At 44.4% G+C, this 18445-nt stretch overlaps 1 long non-coding RNA gene across 1 annotated transcript in view; it reads left to right on the top strand.

Moving 5' to 3' along the window:
• The first annotated feature begins 345 nt into the window (after positions 1 to 345).
• LOC141990206 (uncharacterized) overlaps positions 346 to 18445 on the top strand; it is a 59181-nt gene continuing 41081 nt past the window's right edge. The window contains exon 1 of the long non-coding RNA XR_012640105.1: positions 346 to 396. This is a non-coding gene — a long non-coding RNA (uncharacterized LOC141990206). The remainder of the gene's footprint in view (positions 397 to 18445) is intronic.

Here is an 18445-nt window from a genome sequence, read left to right on the forward strand (position 1 = left end):
ATGTGGCTGACCCTTTGGGGATAGAAGAACGTTTTGTATAGTGAATAGAGTTTTAAGTAACTTCTCACTTTACTGGACGTATTTGCTGATTGGGAGCCAGAGACTGGAATGCAATAAAGGGGGCTGTGTAATTTCTTTTTTTCCTCAGCTTGTTGATAACCAGTGTGGGGAATCAGGAGCACAGTTTGTGACAGCTTGGTGAATTTAACTACAGTGTTAACCGGCTGGGGGGGAATCAGCTCTCCTTTTTGCAGCTTGCTCTGATCTTGGCATTTCCAGTGTGGGCAACCCTAGACACCTCAGGTCACAGGCTTGTTTCTGGAGTGCGCATGATGGGCACAGATATAAGACATGAAGATATTAAGCAGCTAAGCAGGTGCTGGTTAACATGCAACTGTGAGTACAATACTTTCCCTTTTATATTTTAGCATTCCGATGGATGTTTGGCATGACTAGCTAGTTAAGGCGGTGCTCAATTAAATCCACAACAAACCATGCAAAATCCCCAATTTCCAACTGCATAAAGGAGCAAATGTAGGAAATCTAATCAGCCAAGCTGTGTGCAGGTGAGCTGAAGAAATAATCTTCCTCTGCAACCTGCAGGCTAAATTAGCACCCACAGCTCCTGTATCCCTACTCTGCATGCTGGTGGAGCTGGTTAGCAGAGGATCCAGGTGCCTAGCCTTTGCTGTTTCCATGCTGCACCAGCATTGCCACTTCTGGAGCCCTCTGCACCTCCCAAAATATACCAGGCAAGCCATTTTGAAATAGGCAATAGGTCATATTTTGTGTCTAAAACACAACTCCCTTTAACTTGTTTCTGTTTTTTAAAATAAATTAACAGAAGCAAACTGTTTAACTTGCAGCTGTGCCAAAAACACCATGACAACACCAAAGAAATAGAAAGCTTCAAACCAGGGTAAGGTCCTCGACTCACCCCTTTCCCCACCCCCAAGGAATTACAGGGATCTCACCACACTTCAGGTTCTTAGATGACAAACATCCCTAGGAACTGCAATAAGGAACAACAGAATGAGTCACGCACATATTTCTTCTACCTGTTCAATTTCCCAGTGGACTGGGCTGGTTTGTCTCGCCTCCCGATCCTGACATTACTCAAAAGTAGCTTGTTGTATGTCAATTTATCAAGTAGCTTGGGCTTTGTCTGGCTCTGCACAAGTCTGCAGTAAAACACAGGGGTGATTATTTCTATTAAGAACATGGGGCCAGACCTTCAGCAGACATAAATCATTGAAATCAGTGCAGCAATACCTATATGCACCAGCTGAGGATCTGGCTAGTGATGATTAACTACTGACATACCCATGGGCCTCAGGTAATTCATGAAAATGGGACTGAAATGCTAAAAGATTATAAAGTGGTATGAAGAAGCTCTCAGTAGGCATTTGGCTATCAAGGGGACGGGAGCTGCAGAAGCACCTAGAGAGACAGAACAGCAATAATCTATGGCAGAAACAAAACTATAACGTTTTACCCTCCCCTGCCAGCAGTTTCAGTGCTCCATGACCTTGTGCTAGCTCAGAGGAGGAATTATTCTAGGGCCAATATTCCCAGGGCAGTTTCTCGGAGCACAGTTAGCAGTTTTCCAGATAGTTTTAATTTACTAGTCATCCAATTGATAATTACCTGCCCTTTCATAAAGGACACTACAGTTTAAAAGATTACAATCGGGTTTTAGAGTCTAAGTCAATGTTCAAGTCTTCCCTCCCTTGTAAGTCTTGGGCTTGACTCTCCCTTTCACCCCCGCAGTATAAAGGAGTGGTAAAGGGGGCAAAAATGGCTCCTTAGGCGTACCCCTGGCATGAGGGGGTTCCTTGGGCAGATGATCGCTGCTGGAAGGGCTCTATGCAACCCCCAAAATAGGCGATAGCAGAAGAGAGGGCAGAATGCTGTGCTACAGTTATTCTGAGCTGCCAGATAGCCCATGGGAGCACTTGCAGCCAGCGTCCGAGAGCTTCCTGCAGGCTCCCTACATGGGAAGTGCAAAGATGGAGTAAAGTCTTAAAGGGGCACAGTGTGAGCAGGCTGGGGCTAGAGCTCAAAGTACAAAGGTAATACAGCCTTTAATGAAGTCCTGGAGGCAACCCTCCTTCTAGAATCCCTGGCACCAGTCTCCAGTGAGAGACGGAGGACGGCCAGGGAACAGAGCTGTCATGGAGGCAGAAAACTTCTGTCAGGTAGGTAGGGTTTCCCTCCACAGGAAGGATTCAGCAGAAACTCCACAAGAGGAACCAGACAGATATTTCCCACCCTTAGCCCTCTGTATGTTTCTCCCCACACAAGGCAATGATCATGTCCTGAATAAGGATCAGCCAAGACACTGAAAGTGTCCATAAGCTGAACACATAAGACTCTACACCTTGAACTAGCGGGTGTAACAGACCCACTACCTCTGTGAATCAGACAGAGTGGGACATGTAACACCTGCTAGCTCTCACTGTACAGTGACGTTTTCAGTTCTATAGATTCCCGAGTCAATCCCTGGTGCCTTGGCCAAGATCGTGGCAAAACTGTTTTTAGACTGAAAATTAGGTTTTCGATTAACCCTTTTTTTGTGAAAAGAATCTGCTTTCTGTCGGAAAATATCAGCTCCTCATCAAAACACTGAACACCCAAAAACTGAAATGATTTTGAGTTTTGGACAAAAAAACGAAAGCTTCCATTTAGTAAGTGTCCAAAAAAAAATTTCCTAACATTTGCAATTAAAATGAAATATTTTGACATTCTTGAATAGAAATATTTCATTTTGGGTCAGTTCCATATTTAAACATGCCCTCCTGAGCCACCGTAGCGCCACATGAGAGCTGTCCTTTGCGTGCCTCATACCCCCACTCTCCTCTATGGACCAGATTTTCCAGCTGGACTAACTCTCCCACAATGCACCACAGCTATGTGACTCTGATGATGCACTGTGACAGATCAGGAAGAGAGGAGAGTGTGATGCATCATGGGAGAAAGACATCTGAACTCCAGCTCCTATAAGCCACCATGATTCAACCAACCCAAAACAAAATATCTCATTTTGATTTTCTTAAGGGAAACTTTTGGTTTTCAGGTTTTCAACACAGTCAAAATTTTCTGTGCATTTTTTTTGGGGGGTGGGTGGTTTAAAAAAAATCCATTTTCATTGACATTTTCTCCAGGGGGAAAAAAACAGTTTTCTGAGCAGCTGTGTGTCACATAAGTGGGCACTTATCCTACCTCCTGTGTAGAGGAAGTATGTGATCCACTGATCAGCATATGTTACATCTCCCCGTGTTTCTGAGCCACAGAGGATGTAAATCTGTTACAAGTCTGGTTTCTTAACTCAAGCTATAAAACATTCAGATGAGTTCAGCTTTGTAAGTTTGGGGTTGAATCCCTGATGTTGGCCAACATAGCAGCTGTCACATCAATGCTCCATGCCAATGGGGTAGGAATGACAGAGCCAAACTCTCCACTACCGTAAACTGAAGGACAGTCCCAACCCTTCAAACAGACTAGCAAAAGTTGCATTATTTTCAATAGTCAAGGCTTTATGGTGTCATGTTTCTGTTTAAGGATTAAAATATTCTCCTTGATAATACGCTAGGGTAGATCTACAGCATGTGATGCTGAGAGAGGCCTTGTACTTTAAAATATCAAAAATTATCCTTAGAAGTGGATTTTTAGCCATCTAAATATCTCCTTTTAATTATTAGTTTGACTGTCGCAAGCCTAGGAATGTAAAGGCTTAAATCCTCATGGCTAATTAAAGTAGTGTATGGAGGGAGAGCTGAAGGATTAGGAGAAAGCAGCCTATCTTTGTGACTACTACTGAGCCCTTGTTTTATCTGTTATAAACTGAACAAAAATAGTCTTAAAGATGAAGGAGACAACAAATACAATATTGTACCAGTCCTACAACTCAAGGGGAAAACTAATGACTGAAGAAAGCAAAGCTAACCAAGTAATACAAGACTGCATTTCCAACCAAGAGGAATAAGAGGCAAGCACTTGGATCAAACCAATAAGTTAAAGTGCATGTTAAAAATATTTCTTATTCATGCCTATTTCCGGAAGCCTTTGGGTTTTTTGTTTGGGTTTTTTCTTGGTGTGGGGGTCCCTCTTGTGCTAATTGTCCTACAGCCAATGTCTCTGGCCTATCGCCAGATATTTGGTGTTCTCTGAATATATTCTTTATTCTAGATGATAAAGGTAAACCCACCATGGAAATGTTTTAGCAGCAGAAGAATTGATGGAGTTCTGCTTTTAATTCACTGTACTCCAAAGCTGTTGATCACTCTAAATACTATCTACTTTTAGTGTGTGTGTTTTTTAAATATTGCTAATGTTCAGTGGCAGAATCAATAGAAGGGAATATGAAAAGAATTTTAAACACAATATTCAGATGTGAAAAGGTCTTTTGGCCCTTTGAAAACAGACACCCATGTTCAGATCAAAGTTCCTCAAAAAGTGCTTAGCTGAAAGATTAAAATAAATGAACCCAAACTAAACAAGTTAGGCTTGTTGAGCTTTTTAAGCAGTCATCTTAAAAACCTAAACTACTGCAGTGTAGCATTGACTCCCACCTTGTAACTCCAACATATACCTATTATATACACAATATTTAGCCCACCCGGTCAAACAGAACAGTGAAAACATCCACCCACCCTGTTCCTGGACCCATGATGGCAGAGGAGTCAGGGAAGGGGTAGGCAGAATACCAAGAGTGACATGTTATCGTCTCCAGTCCAACCTTACTCTGTTTACGGCTGAGTCCTAATTCTCATCCTCACACAATTTACAGCTGTACTAACTGCTGACTAGTGCTTGCTGTACACTATGAACCATCTACCCCCGCCCCCTTTAAGAGGGGGAGATGCCATGGGCAGCAGCTGTTAGGAGAAGCCATAACAGGGGGAGTAGCAGGAAGCCCCTGCATAAGAACAGAGCCTCCATGCTGATGGCCAGGGCCTTTCGAAGATCATGGGTAATCCACAGAGTTTGGGAATGGGACTCCCCACTCCTTCCGTGGAGAAAACCCTGCCCCTCCCACTGACGGAACAATTCAAAGGAAACCAGGTGGGGAACTTTGAATGTCCTTTTCCCCAGATCTCTCCCCCACTGCTTTTTCCTGCCAGATGGCATGAGCTTGTCCTAGCTATTAATTGTCTATCCTGGTACTCATAGGACCCCATCACCATAGAACCTGAGCAGTACCTACCATCTGATGATAATAAACATGTGCTAATTGATTGTGTGCCTATCAGGCCATCTTCACAACTCTCCACATAAGTGAGCATTTTGAACAATTCTGCTCCATCAGCACCTCATCTCATTATGATGCTGTTATAGTACTTCAGTTCTTTCCTGTACTTTGATCAGCAAAGATTAATTATCCCAGACTGAATTATTAGTAGTGATTAAACCTAACAGAAAATAAATGGGACTGCAATATTACTGAGTTATAATTTTGCCAATGTGATCATCTGCTAGTGATTTCTTTATGCATGATTTCTTCTTAATCATTATACATTAAGAATTTATTATAGGATATTAATTAGAGGGACACCGCTAGTATACAATACCATTATGATAGATTGTACAGAACATGACATATGCAGATTGTGTGCAAAGCCCACATACCATGCACACAGTACTTTGTACGTGCCTTTATTCTATTCTTTATTCTCTGCTTACACTTTACTCAGGCAAACACCCACTGACTTCAGTGCAAATTTTGCCAATTAAGGACCTCAAGATTTGACCTGAGCTATGACCAAGAGGTTTGGATGCTTAATTCCCTTTGAAACTAATGAAAATCTCCACCTGTAATCATTTTCAGTGCAGTCTGAAAGGTGCCAAATATTACATAAGCATCTCAAAAAAATGGGACCTCCAATCAAGCTCTGGATGACTCATCGGAATGGTAAGATAGACACAGACAAACATATAAGCCCCAAATTTGCAGTCCTCATCACAGTTGCCAACCTTCACGCGATAAATAAGCACCCCGACGTTCACAATAAGCTAAAAATTAAGCTAATCCCATTTCAAAACAAGGCCAAACCCTAAGAACCCCGACACTGAGTGTGACTAGATCTGCCCAGTGTGCAGTCTGAGACCGTGGTGGGCCCACTGTGCACCCCTGACTTTCTCCCCCCCTTGCCCCTGCTTGCCGGGAGCCGATCAAAAAAAAAAGAACTAACAAGCTACAAGCCAAACAAGCTACAAGCCAAAAACTAGCCAACAAGCAACTCACAAGCCAATTAAGCCAAAAACAAGCCCAATTTCTGCGTTTTTTTCATGGATTTGGCATGTCTGGTCTTCGCCCACACGCATAGCTCGTATACACAAGTGCAGGAGTCCCACTGCAATCTCACGCGAGTCAAGGTGGTAGGAGCAGGCCCAGAAACGTGAACACACACAAAAACATTTTCCCAGGAAGGAATACACATGCTGGGGCTGTACCTCAAAGGTTGCTAGATCATGCATTGCCATGCCACCATCCCCTCAAATGATTAGTCAACTGGCAAAGGATCAAGGAAAACAGTCTCCACAAGCTTTCATTCTGCTCCCTGGATGGAAGCAAGCCTCTACAGCCATTCCCAGAGCTCACTTTGTCACCAGCAGATATCTCAGTTCCTGTGCAGGGAGCGAACGTGTGATAGCTCATGAGGGATGTTACATGACAAGGCATTTCATTATTTTTTACTTTTAGAAGAACAATGACTGTTATGTATTTTTCTCAAAACATCAGGACAGCAAAAATTCCCTCTAATGTAATGCCTTATCCTTCAAACAAGGGCTGGTATTACTTCACCCCAATTCTATAATTACTACAACCACTACTTACTGGACGGATAGGGAACTGCTGTGTCAGGCCTTATGATAAACTAAGGAGTGGTGTGTCTAGTCACTTGAGCAAGTGTCTGTGAGTCAGGAGTTTTAGTCTTGGCTGTTTGATCTTATGGATCAACTAGCCTATGTCCTTTCATGGTGCAGGATTTTCCTTGTTCATTACAGATTCATCCCTCAAACACCATCTATTCTGATCATTCTGCTGCCTAAATGGGCCTCGTTGTCACAGAAATAAGACAGATTCACTAGTCTGGAAAAGGGCAGTGGAGAATTTCCTCTGTGTAGAGAAACATCGCATTGTGCCACTGCCTCCTATCACAGCTCCCCCCCCCCCGCCCGCATAAGAGGACACCTGTTGGGATTTCTGGAGCAGATCATGGGTGGGGCAGGGTGGGAAGGGGATGTGGCAGATCAGCACTCTGCTGCGCATGATTGTCTGTTGGTGTAAGGTCCCTAAAGGTCATTACACAAGTTGAATGAGTCAAGACTGCCCCGTGCAGCTCTAATTTGCACTGGAGCTGGACAATCCTGAATCAGAGAACAATTTTTTGCAGTTGCCACTCTCCATTACTACTGAGAACCCAGGCCAATATCATGAGTGTCTCATATAAACTATTATTTACATTTTCAGCCATAAATTGGAGCTATACAATATGCATGTGAATTACCACTCCTTTTATATTATTACTTGATTTGTTTGATTGGGTCCTTCTTTTCCAGTTCACAAAATACCCACAAAAAGATCATAATTTCTGTGAGCAAGTTCCTTCTTCAGGATTATTTGATACAATTTTTTTACACAAACACTTCTCAGCCTGGGCTTCGCTCATGGACTGGCTTCCAGTATTCAATAGCTAGAATTCAAAACAGATTCTATCCTATTTGCCCAGTGTGGTGTTTAGATGCTGCTTGTAATTATTAGAACTGGGAGCACTGGCTGTTGGAAGTCTGAAAGGACTGAAAACAGGAAGCGGGGCGGGTGGGGGAGGGAAGTTGAGGAGGCAGAGTGAGAGCTACCGAGCGTGCAGCAGCAGCTTGGTAAAGAGGTTTCCACTTTAAAAATAAAGTCCTGTTGAAATTTGTTAGTACCTTGCCTGGTTGCTACAGCACCCAGCCGCAGGGGTAACAGTAAGGGAGCCCACAAAAAAGTTTTGCAGCACAAATCACACAGTGCTTGTATGAACATTTATGAATCAAACTCTGGGACTCTCTTTCCTTAGCAAAAACCGTACAATGATTCTTCTTATAATTTCATAGCTTCAGGAGAAAGAAGATGACTTCCCTTCACTGTTTCAAAACAAGCACTGAAAGAGCTTTCTTATCTGCAGTGTTACAGTGTGCAAGACAGTTCTGTATTTGTTGAAACATTCATTTGAACCATTCAGGACACTGCCAGACTAGTAGATGTAAGGTTATATACACACACGTACAAATGCATGCACCCCCACACCCAAATTAAAAAAAAAACGCATTTGGCTGTCAACCATGAAAAAGAAAATAAAAAGGTCTGATTGTCAGCTGTCTCCTTCAAATACCTGGAGCCACAGATAATGCAATCATCTACAAGGCACCTTATAGCATCTGACATAGCTGAGTCCTTTATGTCAGGCAGAAAGTTCCTTGAAGCAGCTGGCAGCCCCTCTCCCACTCGTCCTGACAACAAGAGTCAGATTGGTTTTTCTGATATGGCTCGCAGAGCTTTGAAATTGCTTAGGTAATCGCCACTCTTTGCTTCAGTGATACATTATTTAATAAAGACATTATTTCATACTGTAGCTCTAACAGACATGACTGTGATCCTGCTGGGAAAAGGATGACTAAATGTTAGCCTATTAGGCTTAAGAAGAACCTATACTCCTTGCTCGCCCTTGCCCCCTTCTTCAGAGCAGTCACCTCATACCAGATGGTGCTCGTGCCTGTGTTGACTGGCACGTGCACAGCCTAAGGATTGTCCTTCCAGAGCAAGTCTCTCCAGCCCAAAATACTCTTCTGAAGCAGCTCCCCCTAAGGGAACAGCTGTCATTGTTGCACCTTGCTGGATGTCTGAGAAGGAAGGCAAGCAGCTGTTTCAGAGACACCGTCTGCCCTGATTGAGGGACATGCCAGCAGGCAGTAACTAAGCTACAGGGCAGACGGTATACTTTCCCCCAGAGCCTAAGTATGCCACTGCCAGTCTGCGCGGTTCTTTACTTGTATTGGTCCAAAACCTGGGAGCTCGCCAATCCCTTTGATTATGCAGCAAATCCTTCCATTGCTCCACTAGGTCAGCTGAGAAAAGATTTCTGTATAATGCCCTGGCTGCATTTTCTTCCTCTTGATTTGTTAACATCATCTTGCCTGGACCCTGCAGACTAGGTGAACGGACTGTTGATACACAGCAGATCAGCAACCGTGTGCCACTGCATCAGCATTGTGGCATGGCCCATTCCCCTGGGAACAGTCACTCTTCTCCACAATGCGCACATGATTGCAATCCCAAGCTGCCAAGGGGCTGGCAAAGAGGATAGCTATTGTGCCCCAAGTGAACCTGAGGCTCTGCCTTTCAAGAGGACATGGAGAAGAGTCAGAAAGGAACTTTTCCTCTCCCTCTCCTTGTGAGAGAGAGTTAAAGAGATCAGCACTGGTCAGACATGTTCCTACACTATAGAATCTTAGAAGCATAGGACTGGAGGGGACCTCAAGAAGTCATCTAGTCCAGTCCCCTGCACTCAAGGCAGGACTAAGTATTACCTAGTGGTGTCCAACCTTTTTACACACAAAAATCACTTTTTGAATTTAAGATCAACCTAGGATCTACCCTGCACCTTCCCTAAGGCCCTGTCCCATGCGCTCCATTCCCCCCTCCCTCTGTCGCTCGCTCTCCCCCACCCTCACTCACTTTCACAGGGTTGGGGTTCGAGATGGGGTGCAGGCTCTGGGCTGGAGCCAAGGGGTTCTGAGTATCGGAGGGGGCTCCGGGCTGAGTCTGGGGCAGGGGGTTGGGGTGCAAGCTCTGGGATGGAGTTTGGGTGCAGGAGGGGGCTCCAGGCTGGGGCAGAGTGTTGAGGGGGTGAGGGGTGTGGGCTCTTGGAGGGAGTTTGGGTGCAGAAGGGGGCTCTGGGCTTGGGCAGGGGTGCAGGAGGGGGTGCAAGGTGCAGGCTTCGGCCAGGAGGCGCTTACCAGAGACGGCTCCCGGTCAGCAGTGTAGCGGGGCTCAGGCAGGCTGCCTGCTTGCCCTGGCCCCATGCCACTCCCGGAAGCAGCTGCTGGCATGTCTCTGCGGCCCCTGGGTGGGAGGGGGACAGCGGGTCTCTGTGCGCTGCCTGCAAGCGCCAACCCCACAGCTGCGGGAATGGTGCTGGGGGCGGTGGCAGCATGTCGAGCTGCCTCACCCCTCCCCAGGGGCTGCAGAGATGTGCCAGCAGCCAGCCGCTTCCAGGAGTGACATGGGGCCAGGGCAAGCAGGCAGCCTGCCTGAGCCCCGCTGCAACACCAGACTTTTAGTGACCGGAGATCGCAACTGACTGGCAGAGACGTCAGGATCGACCAGTCGATCATGATCGACCGGTTGGCGACCACTGACCTAGACCATCCCTGACAGGAGTTTGTCCAACCTGCTCTTAAAAATCTCCAATGACAGAGATTCCACAACCTCCCTAGGCAATTTATTCCAGTGCTTAACCACCCTGACAGTTAGGAAGTTTTTCCTAATGTCCAACCTAAACCACCCTTGCTGCAATTTAAGCTCATTGCTTCTTCTCCTTAACTTCTGAGGATAAGACAACAATTTTTCACCCTCCTCCTTGTAACCACCTTTTACGTATTTGAAAACTGTTATGTCCCCTCTCAGTCTTCTCTTCTCCAAACTAAACAAACCCAGGTTTTTTTTCAATCTTCCCTCCTGGGTCATGTTTTCTATACTTTTAATCATTTTCTCCCTATTAAATTTAATCTCTTCTCCTTCAGCCTCAGGTCATTAACCTAATTATAGTAAACCTGGTTATTGAATGAAAATAGAAACTGATTGCATCATAACTAGGACATTTCCTAGTAGGAAGGCATTGATCTAATAGGTTATTTGTATCATCATTATGCTGATTTTAGTGCGAGGCATCTCGAAGCATCCTGTTTTGGAAGCTTTTGCAATCCAGGGCCACATCATCAGCTAGCGTAAATTGGTGTAGCTCCTCTGAGTCAACGAAGCTATGCAGATTTAGACCAGCGGAGGATCTGGCTCCTAGTATGGAAGACGGGAGGTATGGTAGAAGAAAAAATTATATGGCCTGCTAATTCAACTGGAAATGGAGGGGATAGAAGAGAGAAGATGCTAAAGGAAACATCTTATTTGGGGGGAATTATTGAATCCTAGGTGTAGGAGGCAGGGCAATTTCAAGCAAATTTGGTATCTCCCTGCAAAGTTATTTTGTTGGGGAACCCCATCCCCACTGCAATGCCCAGAATTCATCCTTTTCCTCCACCCACGAGCCCAAATATTGCTTTGCCATGTCTGCTGAGGCCTAGGAGGTGGTAAGACTACACGTAACGTGACTGGAACTAGCGTGTAAGGGACTTAGAGAAAGAGAAGATGGAGATTTCCTGTTACATAAGAGGAAGGGAGCAATCTGTTTTCACGCCCTGACATGATAAACAGGGAGACTCCTGATTGCCCAAGGTGCTCAAGTTATTATCCCTGCAAAGCTGTGTCAGCATGAATCAGCTTGTTATCTAATCCATGTAGCACTGGAGCAAAAGCCGTAACCATCACGCTGAGATTTCAGCCTGTCCTGGTCAGCTGAGGACCCTTTGCAGCTACAGGTGTCGCAGCATTGTCTCCAATAGGCAATGTGGGAACTGGAGGGTGGTTTAGACCCATGTTCCAAAATGACTCAGGTCCTGGTTAACCTTAATCACTCTCTAAAGACTTCTCCACAAGCAGCTTCTAACTCATCCCCTCCCCCAGCACACACACGCACACACCTTCTCAGATTGGCACAAGAAATCCCAACAACAGAAGTCACATGACTCACAAAGGGGTGAGTCACAGAGTTAAACCTGCTGTGTTTTGGGAATGGAGGGGATTAGGATACTGCCAGTTCTGGTCACTTTGAGCATAAAGCAGCTGCAGATGGCGTTGAAAGCCAGGCTGGAACTGCAATATCTGTGCAGTGACACCGATCACCACTCTGAATAATGAGCTAGATTAACTCCCCAGACAGGCAGCCTGAGTGGGAAACAAGGTTTAAAAAAACCACAAGGCCAGATTCTGTTCCGTTACACTTGTGTACATCTACAGTGACCAGACTGATGTCTGTGGATTTACTCTCATGTACACCACTGTTACTGGGATCAGAAACTGACCCAAGATACCAGGTTCAGGTAACTATCACTTTTTCCTTTGTGGTAGAAAAACAAATAATTTCCACCAAGTCTTTGCAGATATGAACGGAGATGACATTTCTCCCTGCCTGACAAGGTAACATAACAGGGTTGCATGGTGAAAATGGAAACAGTAGAGGAGTCAGGATTATTGCTAGATTTGCTCCATGCAGGGGGGAGGGGTGACACATTTCGGGGAGGAGAGTGAAAACCGATTTTGGTATTAATTTTCCACCTATATAAGCTGCTTTTCATTTTTTTAAAAGTAATTCAAGACAAGAATGGAAAGTGTTTTAATGCCAAACCCACAAAACCTTATATTTTAAGAAGCACTCTCTTAAAAAGACTTTTTGTTGCTTTACCAAACCCAACCTGTACCTCTCCTCCAACACACCTGGGGGCAGGGGGAATCAACCCATATATTCCACTCCATTTTAAGTGCGGGCAACTCTGCTCTAAGGAAACCTACTGGCCTAGATTAACTTTGAGGTATATAGATGGGTCCTAGTTTCTGCTACCTGATCCCATTCGTCTGGTAGCTGACACAGTTCTGCTTTTGTTTCCCCTGACAAACACCAGACTTTCCTGATGTGTGGCCACATTTTCCTCAGCCTCACGGGTCAAGTGAATTCGGAGTCTGTATAAGTTCCCAAGGGACCAGGAAGGTGGGAGGGGATAAGCTCTCGCACAACGTCTTCTTCTGCAGCCAACTTTTCAAATGCCTCATATTGCTCTTCATGTTCACTGAGGGGCTTTTATTTAACTTGGCAACTGCTGCCACTGTTCGTGTCCATTTCCGCTCCCTTCCTTTGATGTGTAAATCATCCATGGATATTGGCTCTCAGGGCAGTTTTGATATTATTGAGGCCCCCAAACTGGCTTCCCCCTTTTACAACCAGCCCTCACTTGTGGCCCTTTTTCCTGCTCTAAATTATCCATTCAGTAATTCAACTAGCTTGAATATATGCACGCCATAAGTTGCCTATATAAAATAGGACTCAAATATTGCTACTCACTGCAATTTACTGTACATCGATTCTCTGCTGTGGTCCCTTTATGTGTTAATATAACAAATACACAGACAACTCAATGAAACACATGGGCTTGCACATTATAAACAACTACACATCTAGCTGTAATCAGTGTTCAAAGAGGAGAGAGGGAGGAAGGGTCCAAGGCCCCGATTCAGCAAAGCATTTTGGCATGTACTTGTAGAGGGGGAAGGATGGTCCAGTGGCTAGGGCACTAGCCTGGGCTGTGGGAGGCCTGGGTTCAGTGCCCTGCTCTGCAACAGGCCTCCTGTATGACCTTAGGCCCAGATCCTCCAAAGGGAGTTGAAGTCAACAGGAGTCAGGATCTGGGCCTTAGCCTCCCTATGCCTTGGTTGCTTATCTGTAACAGAGGGATAACAACACTTCCCTGCCTTACCTGGATGTTGTGAGGATAAATACATGAATGACTAAGGTGCTCAGATAGCAGGGTAATGGGAGCCATATGAGTACCTAAGATAGTTAAATGCTTTACTGAATGGGGATCTGCCTCTCATGGAGGGCTGATCATGGCACAACAGGGCTTATCAGGCCCTTGTCTACAGATTTCCTTTCCGTATTTGGATCATTCCCGCCCCCTCGTGCCCCCCGCCCCCACCCCACATTCTAATAAAGCTGTAAGAAGCTCTTTAAATTCAGGAGAAGGACTGGACCTCAGCTCCTGCAGGGCACGGAGTGCCAGAGCTCTCCTCCCATCAGCTGTACTGGGTAGCTTCTGCCATCTTCTTAGGATGTGAAACAAATGCATTTATGCGTTATTTGAGCACAAAACTCATACTTCTCCACATTTTTACACACACACACAAATTTACTTCTGCTGTGTGTAACAGCCTTGTTTTCAGACTGCAGCAAAGCACAGAAAAGATCAGTCTAAAAGGACTGCTGTATTCACACTCAGGCCATTGTGCTGTTGCCCTTGAGATCAGCAGAGAGCTGTAGCACTCTCCCTGAATATAGTCAAGAAGGAGTTGCTGGCAGGGCATCCTCATTGGGGGTCCACTGCTTAGGAACTTGCTCCTTATACTTCATCTGAAATAGCCTGAACCTGAAAAACCTCAGAGGGCATGCTGCAAAGCTCGCTGTTATCCCCAGGAGTTTGAAAGGTAGGCAAGGAGAGGGAACATTGCTGCAATTTTCATGTTGCCCTGGGGGGGCGTGGGCACTGGATGGAACTGCTGCACAGGGGCATAGCCACAGGTGGGCCACAGCCAACCCACTTAGCATCCAGGCCCACCCAAATCTGAGCAGGGATGTAGTGCTGCCACAGCAGCCCGGAGCGTCCTGAAATCCAGGACCGAGCTATGCGCCCCTGTAACCCACACACCTTCTGCGTGTGTGTTCTGTCCCATCTAGTGGCACCAAGGCCACTTAAAGAGAGAGAGAAAATGAGTCTGGTCTACAGCCTTAGCTAACAGCCAGTTGGCTCTTAGCTCCTGCACTAAGCTCCAGAGGTCCCAGGTTCGATCCTGCCCACCGCCAACCGGGGTCTGTCAGCATTACACCCGCCCTTCAGAAAGCTATGCTCCAGCAGCTCTGCCCTGCCATTTTCTGAGCCACCCCATGCACGTGCCCAGCTCGGCAGGTGAAGCCCTGTGTCTGGGGGCAGCAGGGATAGGAAGAGGGCGGGATATCGGGGAGAAGCTGAACTAGCAGAGTCCACCCAAAAGTTGGGGCCCACCCAAATTTCCACTCCTAGCTACGCCACTGCTGCCATCTGCTGATAGAGGAACATGGGTTTGATATTTGTGTTTTAAGTTAAGCCAAGGGTATCTAGCACAGATGGAGTAGCAGCTATTTTTAATTCAATTCCTACAAATAACAAAGGTGTGGCAGGCTGGGGGAGAGGGAAATTTAGCGGTTGATGGAAACCCCCTCTCAGCCTTAACCACAGCACCACAGGCTCACTGCCGCATTATCGGCCATGGGCAATGTTCACAAATGCAGAGTTCCGTGTCACATTTGCAAGGGTATCCAGGGCTGATGGGAAGTTTAGCTGAATGACCTGAACTTCTGAGGCCCACTATCAGGTTCAGTGAAATGGCCTCCCCTGTACAGCTTCCTTCCCCACCCAATAGGCTTCTGTCTTCTGGAGGGGGACAGGCTCAGAAATCTGCTATTCCCCTCCCATGTCTTCGGGGGTGGCTTCCATTTCCTTCAACCCTGGGAAATGAGCCTGCCCCGAGGATGCCTAATGCCTCTCCCCTTAATGCCGACAAGGTCATTGGTGATGGGAGAGACACTGGGGGTGGCCCTTTAACTTTGGCCTGTCTCAGAAAGCAAGGTGAAGGTGTGAGATGGAGAAGACAGGATAGGAGGAAGGTACTTTTGGTGCACCCAGCACATCCTTTCAAGCTCTTCGGTTCTTTCAGGCTTCAACAATACACAGATCTTGTTTTTCTAAAACTATTAACACCTAAGAAGCCAGAAGTTAGTCTCAGTGACTTTGAAGTAGTAAAACCTTGAAGATATAATGTGGCTTAAACACATGGAAATTCCTTCAGGCCCTAATTAATTTAGTATTCTTCCACAGAAAGACTGTTGGCATTGTAAATTATTCATAAGATATTATAGACTCACTGATCTCGAATTCCATACAAAATTACAGCCAAGCTTTAAAAATGAACAGAAAACAGCTCTCGTATTAACCCTTGCAAACTCTTCTAAAATTACATCCATCGGGGTGTGTTTTGTATTATTCCATCACGCTTGCTAATACATATAATTGCCTTTTGTCTAATGAGATCATCTACCCATTTCAGATGGAAAACAAAATCATTTCAGCTACCTTCCAGTACTTCCTAGGATCTAATTTTATGGAAAACAGATACATTCATCACTACTGCTTAGCTCTTTCTCAGCAAGTTTAATAAACTAGGCCTGCGGACAGAACATGTCAAACAACAATTGCTATTTTATTTATCTTGCTGTGTTCCGTTTTCTTCCTTCTTCAATAATCCATTGATCAAGGTGCATTATAGTACAAAAGGAGGCAGCTGATAGCATTTTCAAAACCAAAATTACTCCCAGATTGGCATTCTTGTCAATAAGTCCTAGCAAATGTTCTATTACAAAAACCAATAAAAATAAACCTAAAACAAAACATATTGACAGATCATTTGGCTGGTTTGCATGTGATTCTAGAAGGAAACAAATTATTGCCATGTTTAACTGCAAAAACTTCCAGAAATTGTACTATATAATTTATTGCTACTCATGTTGCAATCTGTACAGTTTCTCATGAAGCAGTAAGAATCCCATAAAGTGGGTTCATATTAGAAATTTTTCCTTTGTATAATTTTGGTTTCCTGGAATAGATAGCCTGTATACGTACATATTAACAATGAAAGTAATACTGAATTTACAGTCAGGCAGCTAAACAAACTGCTTATCTTTTTAAAACCTTTTATAGTTTTATTTATTTGTAAAGATGTTGCAAATTCATGTAGCCAAAGAGATAAGATGGGAGACCATTCAATATAAGATTTAGATTTACCATACAGATCTAGCTACTGTGGAAGTTCTGGAGGAAGACTGCATGGAGCATAACAAACCAAAAAGTCAATAAATAATCAGTCAGTTAACATCAATTCATTATCACTCACTAAGCGTTTGTGGCACAGAAAGCACAAAGAGAATTTTAAATGTGTCTTGCCTCTCGATGCCCTAAGGACCTATAAGACTGGAGAGCAAATTGGGAAATCGTGTACATTCCCTTAAATATATTGTAACAATTGACAGCAACAAGTATAAAATTAAAAAAGGGGATAGTGGTTAATTTTTTTAATCCAGCTATATTACCAAGCACAGACATTTAAGGATCATGAGTAAGGCCCCCAAAATCATGAGACTGGCTTTCAAATCATGAGATTTTTAAAATTAAAGTTTGGGGTTTTTTTCTATTTATTTCTGGCTTGTGCTTTTCTGTAAGTTAGGAGATGTTTCCCAGTGACATCAGGCAGCAGAAAGGACATTGATTTGTCTCTCAGATGCTGTCCGATTATTTTGCTTACCCATCACACGCTAAAAATTGACCCACATCCATTTTTAGTTGAAGCTCACCAGTGTGATCGTTTCCACTGGGGCCACGAATTTCTGACCCAAAAGGTACTCATCTCCTTCTGTTTTATCCAGGCATCTCTCTGAAAAACCACAAATTGCTCCAAGTGGAAAGGAACAGCAGGAGTTAGTTCAAACTCTTTTTTCTATTCCTAATGGTTTTGTAAACAACGTTCCAAGTTTTCCTCACTAATATGTAGAACTTTTGTTTTGCTTGACCAGCCTTCGCCTCAGCCTAATTACCCTGAGCTATTCAGGGGAGAGACAGAGAACAAGTTCTTAAGGCATTGCGATGTGGAAAGCAGGAAACTAGCTCTTACTGAATGACTCAACTCTTCCTATGCTAGGACGTATCGCTCTCTGCTTTGTATAGTGTTTGTGCAATCATCTCAGTTTGAGTACATGGAGTGAGGCATCATTAGCTCACAAGTTTCAGTAAGAAAGTCTAGTGGCACATGGAAATAAACCAGACAAATATTGGGAAAAACCAGAACCATCAGTCTACCTGATGCATACACATGTGAAAAACATTTGCATATTTCATGACAGGTTGCATCACTTAGGTAGGTTTTACTTCTTAACTGTTCATTTCAAGCTCTTCCCCAAAAGAAATCAATTACTAATGACATACAGCTCTACATTTCTTCTTGAACCCATAATTGCCTCCAATTTTAAGCTAAAATTAGCCATTCGTGCTAACCAAATGAGCAGTTTAGTGCTGATGTATGTAAGCAGCTCTTCAGACTGCTGAGCAGAGCTTCCCTTTGACAGTTTCTTCTTATAAATAACATGGTTCCCTCTTCACACTGAGAACTTTTCAGAAGCAACAGATCTTTGAAAGAGGTGGCTGAATTAGCCAAATCATCTGTAAACCCCGCCGACCTGCGTTTTGCAAATATGAAAGCCCTGAATTCATACTAAGGCAGCTAGAGAAAAGTACAAATCAGCACTGAATAAGTGCCTCTTTTCTCAGCGTCTCATAGTGCTGGAACTTAGCACAAAATGAAACAGTTTATTGCACTGAAACAGGTAAGTGTAGTAGGTTACACTGAAAGTAACCCTCAAGTCATTATAAGATACAATTTTTTTAAAAGTAGTAACTTTTCCTGCTTACTGAGTTAGAAATGTGCAAAATGAAAACA

This window comes from Natator depressus, chromosome 6, assembly GCF_965152275.1.
Source record: "Natator depressus isolate rNatDep1 chromosome 6, rNatDep2.hap1, whole genome shotgun sequence".
NCBI classification, from domain to species: domain Eukaryota; kingdom Metazoa; phylum Chordata; order Testudines; family Cheloniidae; genus Natator; species Natator depressus.